At 41.2% G+C, this 5,160-nt stretch overlaps 1 pseudogene; it reads right to left on the reverse strand.

The window, feature by feature from the left end:
• Positions 1–2,303: 2,303 nt before the first annotated feature.
• Positions 2,304–3,707, reverse strand: LOC131764631 (6-phosphogluconate dehydrogenase, decarboxylating pseudogene; annotated as a pseudogene).
• Positions 3,708–5,160: the final 1,453 nt, after the last annotated feature.

Below are 5,160 nucleotides of genomic sequence, written 5' to 3' on the forward strand. Positions count from 1 at the left end.
GGTGACTATGGTGGGCAAGAAATATACATTAAATTGAGAATATGAGTTGATAAACATTTCTGGAAACCAATCTGTACATAGATTCAAATTTTCACATGTAGATAACTTTAGATGTAGAACTGCATGTTTTTAGGAAATTGTTATAAGGTAAATAATAGGTAAATTGCAAAAACACAAACAAATTAGGACATAATTGTAGCACTTTTGACAATAGTGAATAATTAGAAACAACCCAAAAATCTAGCGATAAAGGGATGGTTCAGTTACAAATGATAATGTATTACACTGAGAGATGTCTACAAATTATTGTTAAGGAAGAATTCAGTTTCAAGTTTGTATGCTGGTGTGTGAATGCATGTGAACACCATTATCTCTCTCAGTAATAAAGTGACATGTTTACTTCCTGTTCTATCAACTATAAACACATCACCCAGTTTCCTATCTTACCCTGATGATATGAGCTGCCATTCCCTGGCCTTTGGCCCACTTTTCACCTCCCCACTGTCATCTGTATTTCTACTTTATCAAGGATGACAATATTTATGTTGTTTTATAAGTACATCTAATTGTTTTACATGTCTTCACTGAAAAACAATAGTGCTTATACTACTATGCTTTTGTAATTATAGGCTCTGCTTAAACAATAATTCAAAATCATAAAAACTGCAAACCCTATAATATATTATTGTTTTTCCTGGCATGTCTAATGCTTTGTAAATTGCCTCTTTTTCCCCTTGCACCCTTTTCATATCCTCAGTACCTTTGTACTTTACTACAACTTTCTTTTAAACTCTCTCCCTTCCCTCCCCTCTTAGAGCTACCTTCAGGCATCTTGGGTTCTTGTCTCCATCCTGGAGGGCTGTTCTCTAGAAGTACGAAACAGTGCTCTTCCTGGAACTTCAGGTCCCTGCTCTTCTGGATTGCATCATCTCTTTCTGAATGTCATGTCTTTCCCTTTTTATGCTAAGTTTTTGGAAAATTTCTTCAATTAACTTTCTAAGGAAAGGTGCTTAAGAAGTAAAGTTTATGAAAACTTGAATATGTATTTTATATTCAGCTCTCAGATTTTATTTATTCCTAGGGGATTTTCTTTTTCTTTTTACTTTTATTAAGTAAAGGGAAAAGGAAATTCACCTGCACAATACAAAGGTCCCAGTTTGATCAAATTCCACAAAAACCTTTCCCTCCTATGTGATAAGTGCTGCTGCCTCTATCAGAGCAAACTTACTCTGCTTCCCGAATCCACAGGGGACATGTGCGAAACACCGCCTCACAGCCCTGGCTCGCACTGTGGTGCACACGCTCAATTCCTACTCCGTCCCGAAAGGTGATGGCAGAGGGCGTGATGGTTCTCACAGAACTACTTTACAAAGAAACTTAGGTTGACCTTTCAGAGGAGTCGCTTATGGCACTTTTTTAAGAGATCTGGTGGGAATGTAAATTGATACAGCTACTATGGAGAACAGTATGGAGGTTCCTTAAAACACCAAAAATAGAACTACCATATGATGACCCAGCAATCCCACAACTGGGCATATACCCTGAGAAAACCATAATTCAGAAAGAGTCATGTACCACAATGTTCATTGCAGCTCTATTTACAATAGCCAGGACATAGAAGCAACCTAAGTGTCCATCGACAGATGAATGGATAAAGAAGATGTGGCACATATATACCATGGAATATTGCTCAGTCATAAAAAGAAACAAAATTGAGTTATTTGTAGTGAGGTGGATGGACCTAGAGTCTGTCATACAGAAAGAGAAAAATAAATATCGTACACTAACACATATATATGGAATCTAAAAAAGAAAAAAGATTCTGACTAGGGACAGGACAGGAATAAAGACACAGACATAGAGAATGGACTTGAGGACATGGGGAGAGGGAAGTGTAAGGTGGGATGAAGTGAGAGAGTGGCATGGACATACATACACTACCAAAGGCAAAATAGATAACTAGTGGGAAGCAGCTGCATATAGCACAGGGAGATCAGCTCTGTGCTTTGTGACCACCTAGAAGGGTGGGATAGGGAGGGTGGGAGGGAGGCACAAGAGGGAGGAGATATGGGGATATATGTATATGTATAGCTGATTCACTTTGTTATAAAGCATAAACTAACACATCATTGTAAAGCAATTATACTCCAATAAAGATGTTATAAATAAATAAATAAAACTACTAGTAAATTTTAAAAAAAGAGAGATCTGAGCAGAAAGTAGGTCAAAGGGCCATGGAAGCACTGCTGTGTGACAAATGGAATGTCCCTGTTTGCTGAGTCGTGGCGCCTAACAGAATCTGATCAGGCATTGTATGAAGACAAAGACACACTGGAACTGTGACCTGTCCACTTAGTGTGGAGGAACAGTCCTGGTGTGGCCAAGAGTTCATAGGTGTGGACCCGAAAGAGGATTAGGTTGGCTGGCAGCATCTTGTGTCTGTATCCATCATAGAAGGAAAGACAGTGGTGAAGCAGAGCATGGGAATGCCTGTCTGGACACCAGTACTGATTGCCCACCGTTGGGAGTCCTGGCAGTTTCCACAGCTGACTTAAAGAAGTCATCTAGTAGTAGATTCAGAAGTCCTGGGTTTCGATCAAATGCATCTTTTATCTTTCCTAAGAACACACTCCTGCTGATGCAGCACCCCCTCCACATCAAGGCAATGCCACCATAGTTGAGCATCCAGCCAAATACAGTGGCTGCCTGTCTTAACAACATAAAGCCCTGAGCATAAGTGATGATCTTGGGAGCATAGAGGGCCTTTCGAATGCCCTCCAGGAATGATTCCTTATCTCCTTCAAACTGGATCTTTTGAGGTCCCTTCAGCTTTCTGCTGGCTTGGATTATCTCATCCTTCAGAGATGATAAGCATCAAGCAAAGACCGCTTCTCTGATGAGGGTGACAGGGACACTGTTTCCAGGGCCGAGATGGCAGTCCACTTCCCAGTGCCCTTCTGCCCCCGCAGTCTCCCTGATCTTTGGCAGCAGGTATTTGCCATTGGGATCTTGGAACTTTAACATATTGGCTGTGATTTCAATCAGGAATGACTCTAGCCCTATCCTATTTCATTCCTTAAAAGCCTTTGCCATCTCCTCATGCTCCATGCCCAGGACATTTTTCATCAAGTGATAGACCTTGCAGGTCAGCTGCATGTCTCCATACTCTATCCTGTTGTGCACCATCTTCACAACGTGTCTTGCCCACTCATCTCCCACTCAGTCACACCAGTGTCCTCCAGTCCCCACTTTCACAGTGATGCCTTGGAAGATTGTCTTGATGTGGGGCCAAGCCTCCTTATTCCCTCCCTGCATAAATTATGGGCCATACAACACCCCTTCCTCTCCACCACTAACTCCACTCCCCACAAACAAGATTCTCTTGGCCTTGGGGTCTCAACACTGTCTTGTGGTATCCCTGTATTTAGAATTTCCTCCATTGATGATGATGTCACCAGTGTCCAACAAGGGTACCAGTTTTTCAATAAAATCGACAGCCAGGACAGTCTTCACAAGTAGGATGATTCGCCAAGGCTCCTCCAAGGATTGAGCACCAACCACCTTGGTGCCCTTTGCCTCATTGGCCAAGAATCATCAACTTTGGAGACTATCCTATTAAAAGTACAGACCACAAGGCCATGGTTGTTCATATTCAAAATTAAGTTCTGCCCATGACAGCCAGTCAGGGCAATATCCGCTTGGGCCATTGAGGTTGTGGCAGAGCAGGCCGGAACAAGGAGAGGTGAGGCATAGATGACCCTCCTTATGTATGTTTTTAATATATTTTTTTCATTCCTTCATAATTTTGAAAGGATTTTTATTGAGAGACTGAACATACAAGTGAACGATGCCCAGACCATATATAAAAATAAAACTCTGACATAGAGAACAGACTTGTGGTTGCCAGTGGGGAGATGGGGGGGCATGGGGAAGGTGATTCAGAGTTTGGGATTAGCAGATGCAAAATATTATATATAGAATGGATAAACAATAAGGTCCTACCATGTAGCACAGGGAACTATACTGAATATCTTCTGATAAACCATAACAGAAAAGAATATAAGAAAAGAATGCATATATGTGTATAAATGAGTCACTTTGCTTTACAGCAGAATTTAACACAACATTGTAAATCAACTACACTTCAATTAAATAAATAAATAAATAAATAAATAAAATAAAATAAAACTCTGCCCCCAAATCTGTGGCAACCAGCCTAGGAAATGAAGCCATTATCTACAGAACCAGAGAACCAACCTATTATCTACAAGTCAGACTTGTAGGTCAGATCACTGTCTCTAACAAAAAATCCAGGAAGATCAAACAATAAACCCTTAAAAAAAATTGGTCCCAAATCCCAGAATTTGAGTAACAACTGACAGCTTCTCTAAGTCTTGTTCCCACTTTCAATTTAGTGCCAACCAGAGAAAGTCAAATACACACCTAACCAATCACATGGGATGCCCTGCCTCTAGCAAGCCTGCCTACAGATTTCCAACACCCCAGTCTCCAATTAGAGCACACCTGAAACCTTCCCTTTTTTTCAGTAAAAAGCTTTCCCACTCCTCTGCCTGCCTTTGAGTTTCTGGCAAAACCAACTGATGGTGGCTGACTCCCTTGCTATAGAAACATGTGAATAAATAGGATTTTCTTATTCTAATCTGTGTGGTCTTTGTTTATTTCCACATTATATATAGACTTCTAGAATCCAGGGCTACTCAGAAGCCTGATAATAGTGTGACTTAAAAAAAAATAAATTTCTTGGAATATAATTCACACATATCATACAAGTCACCCATTTAAAATGTACAATTCGGGCTTCCTTGGTGACGCAGTGGTTGAGAGTCCGCCTGCCAATGCAGGGGATACAGGTTCGTGCCCTGATCCGGGAAGAACCCACATGTCGTGGAGCGGCTGGGCCCGTGAGCCTTGGCCACTGAGCCTGTGCGTCCGGAGCCTATGCTCCACGACGGGAGAGGCCACAACAGTGAGAGGCCCACGTACCACACACACACACACACACACAAAATTTAAAAAAAAAATAAAATGTACAATCCAGTGGCTTTTAGTATAATTACAGAGCTGTGCAACCATCCTCACAGAAGTTTTAGAATATTTTCTTCCCCCAAGAAGAAATCTGTACCCATTAAAGTCACTCCC

Source organism: Kogia breviceps, chromosome 10 (assembly GCF_026419965.1).
Source record: "Kogia breviceps isolate mKogBre1 chromosome 10, mKogBre1 haplotype 1, whole genome shotgun sequence".
NCBI classification, from domain to species: domain Eukaryota; kingdom Metazoa; phylum Chordata; class Mammalia; order Artiodactyla; family Physeteridae; genus Kogia; species Kogia breviceps.